Here is a 12283-nt window from a genome sequence, read left to right as displayed (position 1 = left end):
TTTACCAATTGTAAGGGATTTTTCGTGTTGAATTTTCCTTGGAGTTCAGTATTGGTGAAATAATGAGATCAAAGGACTACGTTTGCTGATATTCAAAAGCCCGGCAATCATCCGATTTTCTATCGGCTGCTGTTCTTCTGTAACCGAGGAACAGCAAGATTTATATTAACAATGATTAAGTGTCTAAATTTGCATAGGATTTCAATAAAGAATGAGAGAACTGCTTCATTGAATCTATTTACCGAAAGCAACTGCTGACTATCAGTTCTCGAGGACCCTGCGATGTACTATTAGCACAAGAATTACTAACCCTTTCAAGAATCCGGAGGTTGTAGATGTTTTATCCTCTTTTCATGACAAATATGTCGTTGTTCCAGCAGATAAAGCCTCCAATAATATTGTCTTCATATGTAAAAACCATTTTTACAATGTCCCAAAACAAAGCTTGGAATATATAGAACTACAGGTAACCCTACATATTCAACAGATACAAATTCCTTGTTTTGAGTTACATTAACTCATATTTTGTGAAGAACCACACTGATCTACCAGAAAATAAACTAAAGATGATATTATCCAAATGCTCTACTTTTTGATCGATAATATATTTGTTGAGTTTAAAGGATTTATATTTCAACAGACAGTCGGTATTCCAATGGGTACTAATGTGAACCCCTACAGGCCGATTTGTTTTTGTAATCGTATGAAGCAGAATTCATCCAGAAGCTTCTAAAAGACAAAAAAAAGCACGTCCCTTGCGAAACTCTTTAATTTTACTTTCCGATATATTGATGATGTCCTATCACTGAATAACCCATATTTCAGCCAAAACTTACATCTCGTATTTCCCAGTGAACTTGAAATTAAGGATACTACTGATACAAGAAGGACTGCTTCATACCTTGACCGTTTTTTTCAATATTGACACAGATGACCCTCTAATATTCTGCATTGAGCGTTGCTGATGAAAGTAAATCCAGAAAAGCGCTTCGGACGCGTGGAATTTTTCAAATTTAAAAATTGTTTAGTTATTGTACAGTTGAGGTGAAGTTAGCTGCGAAAACATAATAGCTCTTAATGTCCTTTTGATGATTTTTGATATTTGCGGACCACCTTTTGGAAATCATTGATCAAACTATTTGGAAATCATAGATTAGAAAGTTTATTAGAAAGCACCTGAGATCAATCCGGTTTTTGGTGTGTTTGTATTGCTTAGTCTTTAGTTTTCTATGTTATGTTTTGTATACTGTTGTTTGGTTCAATTGTTTTTCCTTTTTTCACCATGGCGTTGTCTGTTTGTTTTCAACTTATGAGACTCAGTATGAATGTCCCTTTGGTATCTTTCGCCTCTCTTTTGTAAGATCAGTACTAAAGACAAAGGATTTAAACCACATAGGTCAGAAAAATGGGATTAAAATGGATTCAGATGACTTAACTTTTATTATTGCTCACTGATGTTGTTTTGTATTGGCATGTTTTTAAATATTTGAATATTTCAGTCTGAAAAGTGTATTTTACAAAAATCAGCTCTATTGCAATATAAATCATTCATGCACTGTAACATTATTTAATTTAAAAAAAAAAAAAGTTTGATTAGTAAATAAAAATTAGAATATTATCTGGTAATTTCTATGCAAAAATATCATTAATATTTGACCACAAAAAAATTGTAATTTTACACACAGTTTTGCTTAATTTAAATAGTAACAATACTGCATGTGACTTAAATTTACCTGCAAGGTTCACCTAAGCAGTTGTGGTTTCAACACTCTGATATAATTTTAAATGGCTCTTTATAAAAGTCAGAAATAATGTACCAGTAAAATAAAATTGGTATGAGTTTTGAAGGTTTTGTAGGAGATCATTTTCTATATTTCAGTATCTGTTACACATGTTTGTATATATAACTTCTGTGATAACTTGAATATTATTATGAACTTATTGTCTCTTCTTTATTTGTACAATTTTGTTTTGCTGCCGGAATATTTAATATTATAAAGTCAAAACATATCTCAGTCCTTGTTAAAACATATCAAATGTCCCGCGTGTCTATGTTTTATGTGTTATCATGCAATCTTAATGAGAAAATAGTACACTGTGCTTTAATTAATACGTGATTAGAAATTACAATAAAATTTGTAGGTACACAAACAGCTAAAATATTGACAGTGATAAATATATCATTGTAATTATTTTCTTATGCATGACCTCAAGCTTTTATATTTATTGACGAATAAAGCCAGAACCAATCTAGTGGAACAGTTTGATTGAGGGAAGTTCAACAAAGTTTTATTTAAATATTAAAGACAAACTAAGGAGTCTCAGGAGCCTTTAAATAGATTTATTTTGCTCAACAATAAAAAAAGACTTTTCATCAGAAGCAAAGAAATAACATTTTGAAAATATTTGGCTTATCAAGTTTGAATGAACTCAGAATATGTACGATGTATGTCCTTGGATACATTATTCCATACATTTAGTATGCATAGATCTTCAACAACTGTATCATTCAATTCCTATATGTACATTTCGAAACATCTTTAAATCACAAAACATTATTCTAATCTCTATCACTAGTAGCACGATTTCAGTCTGAAACGGTCATTTTGGTCTGATCACATCTTGATTGACTGGATTTACCGCTAGAGGAAATCGTCGAGACTTTTAAGACCGTTTAAGACTCCGTTACGATCGATAGTCACATCAGGTAAATCAGTCCGTTAAGGCATGTCAAGATTATCAAGACTGAATCTCCTAGCGAGCTGTTAAGATCCGTTACGACAGTGTCAGACCGAAACAGACCATGGATACAAAATTACGTTAAGATGTTGTCAGACCGTGTTTAATCGTGTTCAGATTTTATTAATTTGGACAGAAAACGGGTAAAACTTTCCCAATGTTTATCAGGGGTTGCTCCCCTTTTAAGAATAAAATTAAAATTAAAAAGAAGACGGTTTATGTTAACTGAAAGTCTGCCATGTTTTAATTAAATAAAGAAAATAATCAATTCTAATTCATACCTCTTCCTATTTAATTATTTAACATTTTCTATATTAAAAAAAAACATAAGTGGTTCAAAGTCATACTGCTGCGCAAACCGTGGTGAATTGAGGTTAAAATCAACAGATTGCCGAAATTATATTTAATAATTATTCATTGAATATACACATCAAAAACTTTATATTTAATGGTTTACAAGTGATTGTAAATAAATATTTATGCAATTACAAACTGGTGCCGTGGGGGAAAATGTGTCAACTTGACGTTACAGATAATTTGTATACCCTTAAAAATTACGGATGTCGGGATTAACACTTGAAAACGTAATCTAAATATGTTTATCTAAATATGTTTAATATATTAAATTGTTGATGTTACTTTTCTTTATTATTGTAAATAATATGCATTATCATTTAACTTTTCATGTTTTCTATATAAATTTCATTTAAGTTATTGTAAACTTAAGACAGGGAAAAACTATAACAGTACTATGTATGTCTTTTGTCGTTTTTTGTTTATTGTCAAAGCATTGTCCGTTCATTTTTGTCAGACTTGTGCGTTTGATTTCCATATTTTTTTTATTGTGTCTATAATTCAAAAACCATTTTTAACTTTCTGACATACCAGATTTAGAGGCGTTCGTTAAAAAATAAAGGTTAAATATTATTGCAAAAGTCTGTGAATTATTGAAAATATGACGTTCCGAAAACACAAGTCGGTATATTAAATGCTTGTAAATCTCCATTACATGTGGTGCGCTTTTATTCAAATACCTTTCTGTTACATAAAAAAAAGTGTAAAAACAGTTATTGAAATCCAGCTGAAAAAAAGGGAAAACGAATAGTGTCTATCTAACTTTTTTTTCAAATATATCGAATACACAAATAAATCTCTAACCATCAACGCTTGCAATTTGTTTTTACTGACAGGTGTCTGCTGGCATTCGATTGGATATCAGTTTTATGTAGGCGTAACAATTCATCACACTTATCCAATCAGCTGTTTTGTGTGCGATCTCATAAGGTCCACATAGTTTAGTTTTTTATACATGTAATGGTAGCGATAAAAAATATTCGTGCAGAATATACATATACTATGAAACAAACAATATCCTGTCCAAAAATGACTTACGTGACACCATATTATACCAAATAACTATTTAAAAACTGAGACAGCATACATACATGTATAAACTATTATCATTCATAACAATTACTATTTAAAAGTGAAATATTTTACTATTAGTATCATGGTCCTAGCAATTTAAAAAACAATATCATAAAAGGACGTTGTTGCAATGGTGTGACAGGGACTTTACGGTGCGTCTAAAAACAACCTTGGCCGCAGTGGTGCACTAAGGTCTCGAAACGGCACTAAGACCATGATGGAACACTATAGCGAACTTTCTATACTTATGAAATGTCCATGTGTGGAAAAGAGATCTTACTATACACTGTACGGACATTTAGACTTATTCACTAGCTGTGATATACAGCAAAAGATTTAGCAAGGATAGCAAGGATACACAAATTACGATTTTAATAATGCTAGAAATTAAAAGGAAAGTGTACGGAATTCGCAAAAAAAAACGTATTTTAGAATCACGAAATAATTGAAATCGAATTGAGATTAGATTTGTGATCGTTGGAATTTATTAAGACTGTTTAAAATATCGATCTCTTTATAATTATCTTGCTTAGATCGAAATTAATGAGGTTCATAATATCATATATATATATATAAGTATATATTAGAATTGAATTGGTCTATACTCATGCAAATAACCCTTTCAATAAAAATACTTATTAACTGATTTTATTTGTAATCAAACGGAACACATACTACAGGAGATGTGGGATATATTTCAATTTGACAGCAACCAAACGACAAAAAAACATAGATGAATCAAGAGCGCATGTTTAGTCTTCAACAAGAAACAGGTGTCTATGCAAAAGGTCACGGTCTGAATGATCAATCGTCATAAGTTTGTGTAAAATTTGTAAATACAATAAATAAAAACAATTATATGAAATAGTCTTCCTATATCTATTAACAACTTAATATCCATTATTTACACAAGTTCGAATGATCTAAATAATCTACATTGTTTTTATCGTTATAGACACGTTTGTAAAGCTCATTTTCTGTTCTCTTAATTTTTTTTACGGTCTTCTCTTTTTTCATTTATAACCCACAAAAGTTGCTCAACCTTTCATTCTGACAGCGTGAAAGACCAGAACCAAGGTAACACGCTAATATAAGTTTTCACAAACCGGTAATTTCTTCGCCCAGGGATATGAATTTGACATTTAAAGTCCCTCAACAGCTTTACAATACCCGGCCGTGTCACTTCCGCGTATATTGTAGATGGAACGGATAATATACACAATGAATTTCATACACCAGAAATACTACAGTCGGGGCACTTAGCGAACTCCATAATATTATGAAATTCCGTATTTTTTGTGGAAAATTAAAGTTGTCTCCCTTTGACTAACAGGCTAAATTTAAGATGGGAGATAACTATATTTTGAAACTGATTCTCTAAAAAAAAAAAAGGGAGACAAATGAAATCTATTTATTGTTTTCTTAAATTCAATGAAAAAAAATTATTTAATAACATGCAGGGATGTCACCTCGGTGAAGAGTACTCGCTTGGTAAATAATTTAAAAAAATGGAAACACAAAATTATATATATTTTATGTATTGTGGGTCGTTGTCTTTTTCATTGTTTTATTTATGTAAACTGTATATTATGTATAATGTTTTAAGCCATTGTCTCATATGGGCATAAAGTGCTTTTCAATAAAGAATTTAAGGACTTATAAACGTAAAACCCTCAACATTATAACAATGGACTAGGTAATAGTCTAATGAATTATATACCATATAAATCATAATTAAAATTAAGCTTATATTTAATACATGTACTAATTATGTAAACTGACAATTATCTAATCTAGTAATTAAGTGATATCTATAGAAAAATTATAATTCAAACAACATGCAGTATTAAGGGACCGTAAAAAACACATTTTCAAAATAATCAACAAAAGGGTAATGTTTGAACTAACTGATGACTTTAATAATTTTCTGAGGGTCGACATAAGGTGCATTGAATTTGTCTGATCTAAAAGTAGTATCTTGACAACTGTGCCTGGGATGAGGCTAATTCTCAACTTTATTGGTAACTAAAAGTCCTGCTGATGAAAATGTATGCTCTGACGGTATAAATGGTGAGGGAATGACTAAGATTAGCTTAAAGTATAAGATTTTGAAAAGTGTCTTGTTCATGGCATACATTGTACCTCTGTTTGGGAGAATTTTAAATGAGAGCTAAGCGGAAATATTCGATTCGTATTTTCATTAAAATTAATCTTAATTAATATTTAATTTCCCGGGAAGCGCTTTCAATAAATTCATTTTTTGTTTAAGTTTTTAAAGAAAGAAACAACATTCTAACAGGAGACCAGTCCAGTGGCGGATCCAGAATTTTTCGTAAGTGGGGGCCCACTGACTGACCTAAGAGGAGGCCCGCTTCAGTCACGCTTCAGTGATTCCCTATATAAGCAACCCCGCCCCCCTAAATCCGCCTCTGCAGTCTATCGAAAAATATTGGATAGTATAATTGCAGGACATAAATACAACCATTGAAGTTGCAGTCTTGTAATTGACTGCTCTATAGGCTTACATGCAGCTGATCTTTGAAAATAAAAAAAATAAAAAAATGCTATATAGAATAAAATTTTGGCAATAAGAAAAAACAAAAACAAAAATCTTTAGACCCGGTATTTTAATAGCACAAATCGAAGAACACACATTGGGAATCTAGGAACTATTGTCTGTAATTCAAACAATTGTTTAATAAGGAAACAATGGCAATTTCAAAAATGGTACAAAAAAATCCAGTTCTTTCCTGTTACCAAAGTGAATCAATTTTAAAAAGTTTCTGATGGGAATAAGGAATAAGTTTAAGACACTATTTGATGTTTATCAATTGCCAATTACTTTTTTAGCATTTGCAATACTAAAGGTTTAGAAATATACTTAGATATAGTAAGATATGTCGGTAACATGAAAGAATCTTGAGTAACAGGACAACGGTAACAGGACAGAGTTGGTAACAGAAAGGATTTTTCAGCTTAATTTTAAAGTTTAAGAAAAATTCATCATTTTAGATTGGTCACAATTGAAAGATAACAGCAAACAATGTCATTTATCCTTTGAAACTGTATTTGCAAGATGAAAAATCTGCCTAGGTAATGAAAAATTCTAAATTCCTTTCTGTTACTATCTACTATTATAAGTAGAATTGCACAATGTTCTTTGCTGTTTTCAAAAGCAAAAAACCTATTTTTTTATTCAATACACTGTATATTATTTTGAAATTTATTTGATATGGTTGTGATAACTTATATTGAATGAAATGGTTGGCATAAAATAGATTAACTTTTCGATTCTTCAGTGAAATTGTCTTGAACATCCTTCCTGTTACTGATGATGGTTATGCTGTTACTTTTTATCAGGTAACATGACAGAACGTAACAGAAAGGAATTACGCGATAGTTTTTGTCCCTTTTATCACATTAAATGTAAGTGTATTTCCTGTGACATACTACTTTTAAAAAGATGATATAAAAACACAGTTTATTTTGTGGTGCACATTTAAAAATATTCTCAGAAAGTGTAAGAAAAGGCTATAACAGGATAGAACACCGATAAGTATTTTTCTATAAATTCTTACTTTGAATGGGCTTGATTTTCAAACCTGGCTGCCTTTCCAACTATTTCTTTGTACTAATGCATTCGGGAAATGATGCTCTTCACAATACATAATGGGAAAATAACTCTTGGTCTTGTAAACATTTCCACAGGTAAAGAAAAACAGTGGTAACAGGAGAGAATTCACCCCTGGGGACACATTTTTTTTCTCGTAAAATTTGCAAAATTTTATTGCATGCTATTTTTATAATATAAAAAGACAAACGAGGGGCAAGTTTATTATATGATGTATCATATATGTGAGAATCGGACGCCTGTGTAATTAATTTGGATAGTTTTTGAATGATTTAATTTAAAAAAAAAAACAAAAAAAAAACACAGCGGACAACAGGATTTTAGGGGGTTTGAACATTTAAATTACAATATTTTAATGAACGAAATATAAGAATGAGTGTTTAATTGGCAGGGGTTCGTGCATTATATAATTTAATTTATACTGAAACTTAAAATTTTCAAAAAAGATGGTCGAAGAAAAAAATAATTGCTGGTGAAGTGGGGGACATGGAAACTAGAGTTTTTCAGATATTGTCTCATATATGTTTCAATTAAGCATAAACCTATAATCAAACAGAAAAAAAATGAGTTCAAAAAAAAAATCAGAACAAAATGCACTATTTTGTTTCCCTCCATGTTTTGACATGAAACTGGAGTTGTAATACAAGACTGGTACCTTGACAAATTGTTGATGCAATCACATTGACGTATGCGTATCTGTTTCCATATGTGTGCTATAAACACATTATAATCTGCTGTGTAATTATAAATAGTCTAAGCTACAAAATATTGTGTTTTATCAATGAAGTGAAATACGATACTAATACATCTGTGTACTGTAAGCTACAGTAACAAGGTATTTGATTTTTACTGGCTCAAGTGCATCAGGAAACCTCATCATAACTAGTGATAGTTCAACGATTTGACATTCCTCTTAAGCTAGAAACAGAGGTCACATCGGTACGTTTATCCCTCAAATTGCACTTGCCACTTTAATATATATAATATTTTGTGATAAAAGTTTGGAGGTTAATCGCCAACTTTGAAAACAGACAACGCATCAAAATACACAAACGTAGATATTAGTTTTAAATTATTATTTTTGTTTTAACTTTAATTGTTAATATGCTTCTGAAGGAAAACAAACTTATCGACGACATAAAATAAAAAAAAACTAAATTATCATTTGAAAAAGTCTATATAATAGAAAAACACTCACAATTTATGAGTTTGTTTGATTCAGAATGTAAAATTCAGGTTAAACTATGCCGATACATATTGTTTAAAGATGTCAATCTTATTAACAAAATTTGTATAAACAATTATACAAACAAAGCAAGCAAGTAAACCAAAGTTTTGCTTTACATGCATTAGGAAACTAGCTGTAAAGCCTTAATTTAGCCGACTTGCTGAAACAATAGATAAAGTAAGAGACGGATTTGATAAAATTTAACATATGGAGGAACGTTTGGGTTTTAAACACTCTAAATAAATTCAATAGAAATTTCATTTATTTCAAATGTATTCCATTTAATTTCTTATAAATCGTATAGGGATCTTTATCCTTGTTTTTTTATCTATTTCCATATCCTTGTATTTTTTTATCCATTTCCATGACACTTCACCACTAATTACGTACATCTTGATATAGATTGAATCGTTGGTTTTCCCGTTTAAAAGGTTTTACACTGGGGCCCTTTATAACTTGCTGTTCGGTGTCAGTCAAGACTCCATGTTGAAGACCGTATTTTGACTTATTTTTATTATATACTATTATAAATTGTGACTCGGATGGAGAGTTGTCTCATTGTCACATACGACATCTTATCTATCTATGGCTCAAACCGAAACGAAACGGGACAAAAAGGGATAAAAACACATGCACTTTTTTGATATATTTATAATGGGCTTAATATGAGTCAGAAAAGAGTAGAATAGTGAGTCGCGTTGGGATATAAGCGTGACGCTGAATTGCCGATTGTTTTTGTAAGCGTGACACGTGAAAGTTAAATGATTGTGTCGTGAAAACGAGAAATAAAGTATAGCAGGACACGGAAAATTTCAAAAAATCAGAACTGCATAGTATAAGCGGGATACGGGAATCTGACAAAGCAGTAAGCGGGATCAGGTATCAGACCCGTAACTTTATCGGGCCCAACTATATATAATACTTTAGCTATTTGAACAACAATGTATAAAAAAAACAGAACGAATTTAATGTCATCTTTCCCTATTGTTTAATGTTATAAGTCTGTTTCAACTGGCAAGAATACCCATAAAGCGGACAAGTAGTTTGTTCTTTAAATTGCTGTCATTGAATATCAAGAAAGAAAATAAATCCCGAAATTGATTTGAAACTTTGATACTCTATAGTTTTCCTGGAAAATATTCACATCCCTTAGGGATTATTAGTGTACGTCCAGTTGCGAACATTTAACATGTATGTCGGAACAATTGTGATGATGACGAATTTCTTCCTTTATTCGAGAACAATTTAATTGATATATAAATGTCCATAAATGAGCCAAAGAAAGTTTTATATCGACCTGTATTTAAATCTCTTCTTCTTCTTTTGGTATACAATAGTCTTTCGACATTTGATGATTACATACTGTTGGCATACGTGGACTAGTCTACTACATGTAACAAAACTTTTACCCCAATTCACACAAAATGTATGTTTCTTTCTTATGTACAATGTATACATGTATATATTTGAATTTGCGCTATAGTTCCGTAACTTTTAATCCTGGCGTATATACGAATGGTCGACAAGTGCGTACATTTTTTTTAATCAAAATTTCTGTTATAGTCTGATCTGTCCATTGACAAAAAATATGTATATAGATTTTTATTTCATCAAATCTGTTGTTTATTTTTAGGTATTATCTATATTTTTATAAATAATTTTCTTTACATCAGAAATGTTATTCATAAACAAGGGTATGAGTTTAGTAATGACTAGTATATATAATATCACTTTCGGACACACAAGATAGAGATGCATATTATACGAATGTAGGAAAAAAAGTCACAGGAAAAAAAGTCACGGAAAAAAAGTCACAGAAAAAAAGTCACAGGAAAAAAGGTCACAGGAAAAAAAGTCACAGGATAAAAAGTCACAATATATATTTTTTGCATGAAAAAGTCATAGGGTCTGCACATACATGTATTAACAGGAGACACATTCCCAGTTTGTATTTTTTTTCTTATGGAAATGGTCATAAGGCCGCACATATATATGGATATATTAGCGAAACATTCCCAATAGATATTTGTTTGGAAATAGACATTTGTTAATCCATTTTATACGACTAGCTTTGGAAATTTAGATATAAATTGTTAAATGGAACATGTTCATCCTGGTGTACTAGATTGATACATGTTTTCAAGGATTTGTTGTAATTATTTTTGTTTTATATCTCTTAGAGATGTGAGTTTAACAGCAACAATTTCCCCTAATTTTAATAAAAGTTAGAAGTTCAGTATATAACTTGACCACATGTTTTTTTTGGATTTTTATAAAGATAAGTATTCTGTAATTTTGTGTTAAACAAACAACTCATTGCCATTAATAATAGCTTAGCATTTTATACATATATATCTAGGGACTGTTGATATTGATGTGTGGCTTCTTGTGGCACCTCCCCCCTTTGTAGACCTTTTATTTCTTGTCTTCGTAGGAAGCCATATCAATGAAAAACAACTTATGCTCAATATTAAATAAAAGGACACAATCAGTTTTCCCTGTTAGTTAAAAAAGTCAATTTTGAAAAAAAGAAAATGATTTATTCAGATACACTTTTATTAGTATATATGTTCCGGACCATATGAGTATCTGGACCATACGCGTATGGTCATGACCATATGGGTATATACTCATATGGTCCGACCTTACGCGTATGGTCGGACCGTACGCGTATGGTCAGGGTAATCAACACGTATACTTTTAAACTCTTCATTAGGTGTGACTCTACTGGATGTTACGTCACTAAAATGTCATTTTTTCATATATTAATTTTTTTTTATAAAAAACATTTTTACACAGTTAATATTACTTACTATTTGTAAGTACAATTATAAGAAGATGTCAAAACATATGTGTAAAAGGAATGTTATTGTTTAAAGTAGGTGATATCATCGGCAATGTTCATTATATTTTTTAAAGATCAAGATATTTTTTAAGACATTTTTTATAAGTAAAATATTAAAATTGTATGTTTCTTTATTTATTTCTATTCTTTATTTCTATACTTCTATTTTAATCTTAATTATAAGACCGGTAAAATATCATGTAAGTGCCATGGAATAGCTACTGCCTTTATTTAATTTGATCTGTGATATTCATTTTACGATATTGGAGATCTAAAGATTCTTAAAAACACCGTAGACACATCGGAATTGTCCGAGTCGATATCAGTGCACGCAGCCAAAACAAGCAATCGCAGAAAAGCTACATGTATGGTACCGTTTGAATGTCATTCTAAATACACAAAAGCATACACG

The sequence above is a fragment of the Mytilus trossulus genome, chromosome 10 (genome assembly GCF_036588685.1).
Source record: "Mytilus trossulus isolate FHL-02 chromosome 10, PNRI_Mtr1.1.1.hap1, whole genome shotgun sequence".
Classification (NCBI taxonomy): domain Eukaryota; kingdom Metazoa; phylum Mollusca; class Bivalvia; order Mytilida; family Mytilidae; genus Mytilus; species Mytilus trossulus.
This window is presented reverse-complemented; position numbering follows the sequence as displayed.